The sequence below is a fragment of the Budorcas taxicolor genome, chromosome 6 (genome assembly GCF_023091745.1).
Source record: "Budorcas taxicolor isolate Tak-1 chromosome 6, Takin1.1, whole genome shotgun sequence".
In the NCBI taxonomy this organism is placed as follows: domain Eukaryota; kingdom Metazoa; phylum Chordata; class Mammalia; order Artiodactyla; family Bovidae; genus Budorcas; species Budorcas taxicolor.
In genome coordinates, this window is record NC_068915.1 from 117,272,843 (window position 1) to 117,282,766 (window position 9,924).

A 9,924-nucleotide genomic window follows, 5' to 3' on the forward strand; every position below is an offset into this window, starting at 1 on the left:
TCCAGAGACGAGAACCATGTTAGTAAACGAGCGGAAGAGGCGAGAGCCCCGTGGTGTGCACTGAACTGTGCCCCTCGAGCTCATGTGTTCAAGCCCCAATCCCGTCTCCACACGTGGGGCCTCTGTGAGGCTGACTCATGAGTCGGGGCTGACGGGTGAGCATCCTGCCGGGAAGGGGCCAGCCTGCTGCCAGTCTGCCTATGAGGGCGAGAAGGCCCATCCAGGCCAGGAACCAAGCCCACTGGCACCCTGAGCTGGGACCTCAGCCTCCCTGAACCACCCTGTCTGTGGGGTCTCATCCCGGCAGCGGTGTGGAGACCCCGTCTCCCAGTTCCTTCTTGGGGCGGCTGCTGTGAAACAGGGAAGACAATTGCCTCTCGCGGTTCCCGTCTCCAGGGTACGGAGGAAGTTATTCCACCCAGAGGAAGCGCTCCTCCACGGCAGAACTCATATTTCCCCTGACGATTTCAAAAACCTTCCACCCACTAAACTTTTCATAAAGTCTGCTAAAAGCAACACAGCTGACCCGAGTGGGACTCGCCACCGTGCGCCCGTGACGGCGACAAAACGTGCCTGGACGCCTCTGTCAGACACAGACGGGGCGGCCGAGGCAGCCCCCCAGGCACGAGCGGGTGCCGCTCCCAGGGCAGAGCTCGGCCCCGTCCACGGGCACAGGAGTGCCGGCGGCGCTGAGTGCGGGACGCACGGCCCGCCGGCACGGCACGGAGTCCCCACAGCCTCCGCGAGGCACCTCTCAACCCAGGAGGGGCCCAGGCCCCGTCCTCGGGGTGAACAGGGGACACAGACAAAGGCGGACGGCACCCTGAGTGAAGAATCAGGAAAACTCACAAGTGATGGGTGGTCTGGAAAAGTTTGTGCTGTGGGGAGCCCGAAAGGGTGGGAGGACCCCAGTGCCACGCGGGGAGCTACCCGCCTCCCAGACGGAAAACGCTCAGGAAGACCTTCCTGAGCCACGCGGGGAGAGCTGAGAGGGGACAGAAAGCGAGCCGGTACGCGGAATGGCGTCCACTTCTCGGTGTGACCGCGATGCCGCAGCTGCGTGGAGACCATCTTCTCACCAGCGTCCTGTGCTGTGAGTCACCTGAGCAGCGAGGCAGACGGTCTGCAGCTACTTCAGATGATTCAACAGTAACTGTGTTTAGAGAAACCAACAAGCACATGTGGCAAAACGTACATGACCGCTGGGCCTGGGGTCAGGGGAGCAGGGCGCTGGCTGTGAGCACCCGCCGGGCTCCTCCGTCCACGGGACTCTCCAGGCCAAAGCACTCCTTCAGGGGACCTTCCCAACCCACGGATCGAACCCAGGTCTCCTGCATTGCAGGCGGATTCTTTGCCATCTGAGCCATCAGATGAGTCAACAATAACTGTGTTTAGAGAAACTGATAAGCAAATGTGGCAAAACATATTTAATTGTTGAGCCTAGGGTTAGGGTTAGGGCTAAGGCTAGGGCTAGGGCTAGGGTAGGAGGGTTAGGGTTAGGGCTAGAGCTAGGGTTAGGGCTAGGGCTAGGGTAGAAGGGTTAGGGTTAGGGTTAGAGCTAGGGCTAGGGCTAGGGTAGAAGGGTTAGGGCTAGGGCTAGGTAGAAGGGTTAGGGTTAGGGCTAGGGTTAGGGTTAGGGCTAGGGCTAGGGCTAGGGTTTGGGTTAGGGCTAGGATAGAAGGGTTAGGGTTAGGGCTAGGGTAGAAGGGCTTGGGTAGGGCTAGGGTTAGGGCTAGGGGTTAGGGTTAGGGGTTGGGGTTAGGATTGGGGGTTAGGGTTAAGGCTAGGGCTATGGGTTATGGTTAGTGGTTAGGGTAGAATGGTTAGGGTAGAAGGGAGCTCATTGTCTCATTCGTTCTTTCTCCACTGTGTTTCTTTCTTCCTCAGAAACTTTGGTAAAAATTAAAGTTTCTTTGCTGGTGGCTCAGTGGTAAAGAATCTACCTGCCACCGCAGGAGACATAGGGTTGATCCTTTATTCGGGAGGATTCCACACACCCCGGAGCAAATAAGCCCGTGGGCCACAACTGCTGCACCTGCGCTCTGGAGATGACGGCCTGCAACGAGAGGCCCCTGCATGGAGAAGCCCCGCCCCCCGACCGGAGAGCGGGCCCCGAGCCCTACGACGGGAGAGTGGTCTTCAATCTCCACAACGGGAGAGGGGGCCCCGCTTACAACCAGAGAACAGCTTGCGCAGCAACAAAGACCCAGCACAGCCGTAAATAAATAATTTTTTTTTTAAAGTAAAACTAAATCACTTAAAACAAGAGCAGAAGAGGCTGACCCTTCTTGGCCCCTCACCACCTGTGACCGCGCCCTGCACCTGGGTGTTCTCACCAGGCAGCTGCAAGCAAGCAGGTCCTCCTGGGTGATTCATGAAGGGCGTTAATGCACACAGCAGCTCCGGAACAGGGCCGCAGAAGGGAGCAGGCCAGCTTTTAGTTAGCTGAGCACCTTCTACATTCTACAGGCCAGGCCCTGCTGAGAATAAGCAAACATAGCAGCTGACAAGAACCCCCCGCCGCCGCCCCCCACCAAACCCACTGGGCTGCCATGAGACGCACAGAGGACCCACAAGTTGGCCAGGAACTTCAGGGAGGTCTGTGGACACATTCCTACTCTTTGCTTTTTCGTGTCAAACGCCTGGAATTTGCTGTTAGTGTGGCAAAGTCCAGCAAATATTGATGCGTTTGCAAAAAAAAAGAAAACAGTCCTGTTAACCTCCACTCTCTAAATTCACCTAAGCATGAGAAGTTCTCTTCAAAAAAAAGAAAATAAGCCTAATAACTAGTTTTTAAAGACAGTCTAGTTACTTTTAAAATACCGCACTTTTTTACAACAGTGAAAAGCTATCAACTTGCAGAACGGAAGAATGGCTCCATTTCTGAAGCACAATGAACCGTGCAGCATGTTTGCAACAGCAAATGTCAGAAAGGCAGTAAGAAACTGTCCTCAAACCTCAACATATTGCAACAGAAAAGAAAATTAACTTTCAACTTCAAGTTCGATTCTGACCATTAACCAAATGAAACTATGAAATAACAAATCCTGTCATTCAGTAAATTAGAGTAATAGTATAAGCTAACACAAACTTTGTTTATAACTCAAATAAGTAAGTGTAATCACTGGAAAGGACCCTGCTTCACCCCAGCCAGGTGGAAACCTAGCAGGTTCAGAGAGCAGGGTGGCAGAGAGGACACCCCCTCCACATGGTGACCAGTCAAGGGCAGTGGCCCCATGTGGGTGCCCTTCACAGCCTTCACAATGCTGTGGCGCTGCCCCAGGCACCGGGGTCGAGGCACTCAGGAGGGGAGGTGTGGGCTGAGAACCAGACCCCAGCACACGGGTGCCTGGAGCATTCTTCCCTTCGAGGGTCAAATATGCACAACATCTTGGACCTCACACTTCAAAAATGTCTTAGAAACATCAGTTTATAATTATAGAGCAAAATAACTGGCAGGAATCAAAGTTCTAGAAACAACAGAAATCACTGCACTTGAAGCTTCAAACTACATCTCTGATACACATGTCTACAGTTTAACTGGGTGTGGGGCGGGGGCTTACGGTTTGCTGCGAGTGTTCTAGGCTAACCCTAGACATCTCTCCTATTTGTAACTTCTCTCCCAGCACGTGCAAGCTCCAGCACCGCTCCAGCAGTGCAGCGGTGTCATGAGAGCAGCCTGGGCAGCTCGAGACAGCTGAGCTGCTGCGCCCGCGGGCTGACCTCACTGCTCCGCACAGTCCTGTCCCTTCACCCTGCAGGGCACTTCTCAGGAGCTAACACCTAATGGAGGCCAGGCATTAGGATGGCCCAGCGGCCCCCAGCCCCTCCCAGGAATCACCTGTGGCGTTCCTCCTGCTCAAGCATGGGCAGGGCCTGGCAACTAAGAAACACAGAACGTGGTAACAAAGAACATGGCAAAAGGGACGGGACATCCCAGCCAAGATTAGGCCATGAGCACCGTGGCTTCCTGCTCACTCTCCCAGTCAGTCACTGGCTCCCTCAAGCTGCCCTATGGATGTCTCCAGCAAGCAGCCTGGAAGCAGATACCCCCAGCTGAGCCTACAGACAGATACCACAGCCCCAGCCAGCACCCTGTCTGCAGCCTTGTGAGACTCTTGAGGCTGGGGATGCAGCTAAGCGGTGCCTAGACTCCTGACCTCAGACAGTGAGATAGCCGATGTGGTTTTAAGGCACTGCATTTTGGGGTAACTTGCAGGACAGTAATATATAAATAATACCACCATCCAGTGCTATCACACCTTCAAAAATCCAAAAATGAGAAAATAAAGAGCCTACTCAAACTTGAATGCCCAGTTTCACAAGCCTTTCCCAAAACTTCAAAGAAAATTAAGTTTTTTAAAAAGTAAAGTGTATGTTTAAACAAACAAACAAAATCAGAAGCAAGCACTGAGCAAGCAGATCCCAAGCATGGTTGCTGCTGCTGAGTCGCTTCAGTCGTGTCCGACTCCGTGCAACCCCATAGACGGCAGCCCACCAGGCTCCCCCGTCCCTGGGATTCTCCAGGCAAGAACACTGGAGTGGGTTGCCATTTCCTTCTCCAATTGACAAATAAAACTTTCTAGGCTGGACTATTCATGGACTCCATTTAAGATTAGGTCCTATGAAATGTTACACTGAAAACGCAAAGGGGGTTTCTCCTAAGTAACCAAGAAGAGAAGTTACGGCACAAAATGAAACAGTGAACTGATCATTCCAGCGTCTCCCTTGGGTTCCAGAGTCACGCCCCATGCTAACACAGGGCAACCTCTCTGAATGTACTCGCTGCAGGCTGGCCCCACGCCAGGCAGACAGTGCCCACCTGGGCAGCCTCATCCACTGGACACTCTGGAGCCTTCCCTGGCCCAAAGGCAGCACGTCTCCATCCCTACTTTCAAAGTAAAGGACACCGCAGGCAAGGTCTGGGTGAGGTCAGACGTAAGGTTTTGGAGAAGCAGAGACCCCACCCCAGGGTCTCTTCCTGGAGTGGAAAAGGCGCCTGATGGTTCACCTGACACACACTGGACCAACGGCCCCCAAACCCTCCCCGCAACCCACACGGCCGTCTGGATCCCATCCCTCCTGGAAGCCCCTGGACACCAAAAACACCTCCAGACCTGGAGAATGGGGCGCTTCTGACACCCCCGGAGGGCAGGGAGGGCAGGGCGGGCAGGAGTGATTGTGGACGACCGACACTGGCCAGGGTGCAGGCAAGGAGATGGCAGCCCTGGAGAGAGGCTGGGGGAGCAGCGTGGGGGCGGCTTCCTCAGTCTGGGGAGGGGCGCCCTGCTGGCTCGGGGCACGGGGCAGGGTGGAGTAGGAGCTCCATCAGTCTCAACCCAGCCTACCCCCCGGGCCAGCCCAGCCAGCAACTGCTGAAGGTCAGAAGGTTTGTGGGGCCCAGGCGCTCAGGGGCCTCACAGAGAGGGCTGGTTTGCACCTGTGGGGCTTACATACCCAGGATCCCTGATGATCCAGACCTTTATAGCAGCTGGGGTCCAGCCGAGTGAGCTGAGTGGATTCCAGGCACTCTGGAAATTGCCCCAGGGCCCAGGCCCCTGGGGGCCCAGCCTGGGGTCCCAGCACTCCTCAAAGACCACCCTTGAAGCCTGGATGCTTCTCAGCGACTCATTCAAGAGTCGCAGCCTTCCTGGGGGCCTGTCTCCAAGTTTCAGCTCTCATCGCAGTCCCGGTCCTGTCTGAGAGCCAGCCTTCTCCAGGACTGCCCAGCGTCCAGCTCTTCTTCACGACCTACCTGGGTCATCCCTGCAGCCTGTCACAAGACAGAGGCCTCCACGTGGCACAGCCCCAGGGTCCTGGCTCCTGGGAAGGACGGGCTGTCCCAGGGTCCCAGAAGCGCTCACAGGCCAGTTTCGAAATCCTGGCCCTACTGGAGAGCGGTCCTGGGGTCTCAGTTCTCTCCAGTGGGGTTACTCAAGTCCTGATCTTCCCATGGGCCAGTCCTGGGGTACAGATGCCCCCAGGTGACCCACCCTAAGGGCCACGGCTCCTCAGTGACTTGTCCTAGCCCCAACTGTCCCTAAGTCCTGGCCATCCTCGGTGACCTGTCCCGGGGTCCAGCTGACTCTCGCTGAGCCTTAAGGTCCCAGCCCTCCTCCATGGCCCACATCGGGGTCGGGCTCTCTTAGAAGGGATCTGTCTTGGCATCCAGTGCTTCCTAGTCTTTTCCCGGTGGGTCCTAAGGTCCGGCCCTCCCTGATGGCCCACTCTGGGGTTAGATACTCCCTGACCCCTCTGCGGTGGCCCGTCCGGGAGTCCGGTCCTCCCCGGTCCCTCCCCGGTGACCTGTCCAAGGGTCTGGTCCCCCCCAGTGGCCGGTCCTGGGATCCAGTCATCCCCGGTCGGGCCCTGCCCTAGGTCTGGCCCCCGTGGGTCCGGCCCGGGCCTGGGCCTGCCGAGCGGAGTCGGGGCGCCGCAGGCCGGGCCGACGAGGGTGCAGGGGCGCGGGCCGGGGTTCGGAGCTTTCCGGGCCCGGACACGGGCCGAGGCCGCGGCCTGTGGGGCGGGCGCCACGGGCCAGGCCAGACGGGGCGCGGACTCACTGACCTGCCGTCTCAGCTGCGGGCGAGCTGGGCGCACGCGGGGCCAGCGCGGGCAGGGGGAGGGGGCGCCGCTCCCTCCGGGTCTCCCCCAGGAGCAGGAGAAAAAAACCCGTCCGGAGTTTAAAACAAAGAGGCGGAAATGCCCGAGCGGAGCCGACCGCAGAGTCGGGGGCGCCGCGCCTGGAGCATGCGCATTGCGTGGCCCGGCTCCCACCCGGCGGCCGGGGCAGGGGCGGGGCCTGGAGGGGGCGGTACGGGGCGTGGCAAGGGCGGAGCCAGAGGGCGCAGGCGCGTCCGGGCTGGAGCGGCTCTGCGGCCTGAAGAGGCGAGGGTTGCCGCGGAACCCCGGACGGGGGCGTGGTGAGAGGTTGTGGGTGGGGACGCAGGGCGGGGTCAGAGGGAGCCTCGGGGCCGGGCTCCGTGCAGAGACTAAGCCGGGTCGTGAGACGCTTGAGGGGCTGGGGAGGCGGGGCCAGAGATGGGGCGGGGCCTTGCGGGGCGTGGGGCGGGGCGTGGGAGGGCCGGTGAGGGGCGGGGCCGGGGCGGGGCCAGAGATGGGCGGGACCTTGCTTGGGCGTGGGGGCCGGGCCGAGGGCGGGGCGGGGCCGGCAGGCGCAGCGCGGGGCGGAGGCGCGGCTTGCGGAACTTTGGGTCCTGCAGACAGCAGGCGTTAGCACCCCGCCCCCAGACCTAGGGTTTCCTCCGAGGAAGGCAGGCTCGTTCTTGCATTCCTGTTTTGCTGGGAATCAGGCAGGAACGGGGGAGCCGCGGACAGACAGAAACGCGGCCTCTGGGCTCTCAGACAGTAGGCAGCAAGGCTGACCCCGCCACCCGTCCGTGGGTCCGCCTTTCTGCAGGCCCTGCCCTGGAGCTGTAAAGCGGTGATCATGGCGTCCACGCCCTCGTGGGGTCCACACTGCAGTGGGGGGAGAGAATCACAAAGGACAGCGTAAATGTGGTGTCCTGTGGGAAACAAGCCAATTGGGGCAGGCAGCGGGTGTCCGGAGATAGTTACTTCAGAGTGAACCGGCACGGAAGGGTCCTGAGGAGCAGCAAGCCCTGCAAGTAACCGGCTGGGGGCGGCTCGCCCGTGGAGAGTCCAGCCAACCTCAGGCCTCGGGGCGGGAGTGAGTGTGGAGAATGCTTCCAGAGACCAAGTGACAGCTGGAGGGCGCAGAGAGGTTGGCGACCAGGTCAGATGGAGAGGCTCCTGGAGTGTCTGAGCAGGGGGCTGTCCACCCGGGCTTGGCCTCCCGCCGCCCTGTGTCTGTGGGGGCGGGGCTGGGGTGAGAGGCCGAGCAAGGGAGAGCCAGGGTGCCGCACCAGGTGGGGAGCTGTAGGGTGGGTGGGACTGCTGGGGTAGCTGGCCTGAGAGGAGGCGGGGATGGACAGCTGCTGACCATCTGGGGAGGGTGATGTCACTTGACCCCCAACTGGGACTGCCCTGAGGCTGGGAGCTACAGGAGTGCAGCCGGAGCTTGCAGCGGCTGGAGATGAGGAGACGGTTAAGGGGGTGAGTGAGGACGAGGGACTAAGCCCCCTGCAGCCCTCCCAGTGGAGATACTAGGGAGTCCAGGAGGAGCCAGTGAGAAAGAACCCTACTTGGGGGTCTGGCAGACTGAGGAGGAGGCCCCCACAAGTGGGTGTCGTGATCTGGCTGGTGGAGGCAAGAGGGTGGAGAGGCACCTCTGGGGCCGTGGCCAGTGCAGTGGGGACACATTGTTGGGGAAAGCTTTGCTCAACGGAAGAGGGCAAAGACAAATTTTCAAGGCTGTAGACTGAAGCCACACATGGAGTTTGGGTGCCAGAAGGAAAAGACAGTTTTTCCTACCTCAGTGGTGGTGACTGGGTACAAGGGGACAGTGACCACTTGTGTGAGAAGACAGTTTCCTACCTCAGTTGTAGTGATTGGGTACAAGAGGATCGTGACTACAGTGCGTGGGAAGACGGTGTGGTACCTCGGCAGTGGTGACGGGGTAGAGGGGAGAGTGGCGTGCTCTGTGAACCCCAGTCCCCACCTAGGACTGGGGCCTGGATGTGGGGGCATTTGGCAGCCCTTCACATGGGGGTGGTCCACACCCTGCCCCAATGCATGGTCTATTCTAGATGCTTCTGTTTTCCGAGAAATGGGAGTTCAGTTGACCCAGGCTGGAAGAGGGGGCCCAGGCGACAGCAGACTGGGATCAGCCCTGGACGTAGGGGAGGCGACTCCAAGGCATCTGACCGCCCTCGGACCCTGTGCAGAGCCAGTGGCAGGTGTGTGAGGCACAGCAACAGTCCCAGATTTGTTCCAGGCCTGGGGTCTCTTGCTGAGGGTGCAGACCAGACATCTGGGCTGCCCGCCTGTTCTCCAGGGTAACCTCCTTGATGACAACAGCCCAGACCTTGACCTGAACCCCGGGCTCCTGTGTCTAGCTGCCCAGCCACATCTCTGCTGCAGTGCCTGAGAAGCTCAGGCTCCGAGGGCAGAAGGTCCACACCTGACCCTCCCACAGCCCCATCGCAGGTGGGCTCCTTCCTGCCACCCCGACACATGCTGTCAGTGGACCCCTCAGAATCTGCTGCAGCCCCCCCACCCCACCCTGGTCCAAGGCCGTCAACTTCGCCAGTTGGTGTATCATCTCAGGACTGGCCTTCTGCTTCTTTCTTTAGGGCCCAAATCTATTCTCAACACGAAATGGTAACTCTCATAACACATTAGCTGCAGAATGTCCCTCCTCTGCCCGAAACCATCCAGGGGCCTCACTCAGAGCCAAAGCACAAGAGCAGAGGTCACGGGGCCTGAGGACACCTAGAGTTAAGGCCCTGTGTGTTGTGTTGATGGTGGTGTGAGCTCCTGAGTGTGCACATAGGTCACAGATCACTGGCATGTGTGGCTCACGCTGTGTGGTTACTTCAACAGGGCAGAAGAGAAAGAAGGGACCAGAAGCCAGGACACAAGGAGGGAGAGGAGACCACCCTCCCACCTCGCCCATGCCTCCTCTTTGCCCAGAGGTGAGCGGTCCCCTCTCCTCTGCCTCCCAGCCACCCCCAGAGACGCCCATCCTCCACACCCCGCCCGGGCTCCCCCTGGCCCGCTCCCTTCCTTTTGAATGTCCTCCTCTTCCCTGATGGACCATCGCAGTGAGGCTGTCTGTCTGAACAACAGAACAGAACAGAATGAAATGGGCTCTCTTGACATGCGCTTCTCTGCTCTCTTCGTAACACAACTCCTCAGGAGAGCCGTCTACGCTGGCCCACCCAATTTCCCTTCCTGTTTGGTCTCTTAACCCTGCAGGCTTCTGCCCTCCCCCAGAAAAACACTGTGGCCCAGGTCACCCCAGATTCTGTGAGCTATGTCTGCCAGCACCTCTGACCCACC

The 9,924-nt window shown here is 59.1% G+C and overlaps 1 protein-coding gene across 2 annotated transcripts in view; it reads right to left on the bottom strand.

Moving 5' to 3' along the window:
* PCGF3 (polycomb group ring finger 3) overlaps positions 1 to 6,682 on the bottom strand; it is a 49,572-nt gene extending 42,890 nt beyond the window's left edge. The window contains exon 1 of one of the 2 annotated variants that reach the window (XM_052642014.1): positions 6,568 to 6,682. The gene's annotated coding sequence lies outside the window, so the exon portion shown is untranslated. The remainder of the gene's footprint in view (positions 1 to 6,567) is intronic. The other variant, XM_052642013.1, reaches the window with a different exon arrangement.
* Positions 6,683 to 9,924: the final 3,242 nt, after the last annotated feature.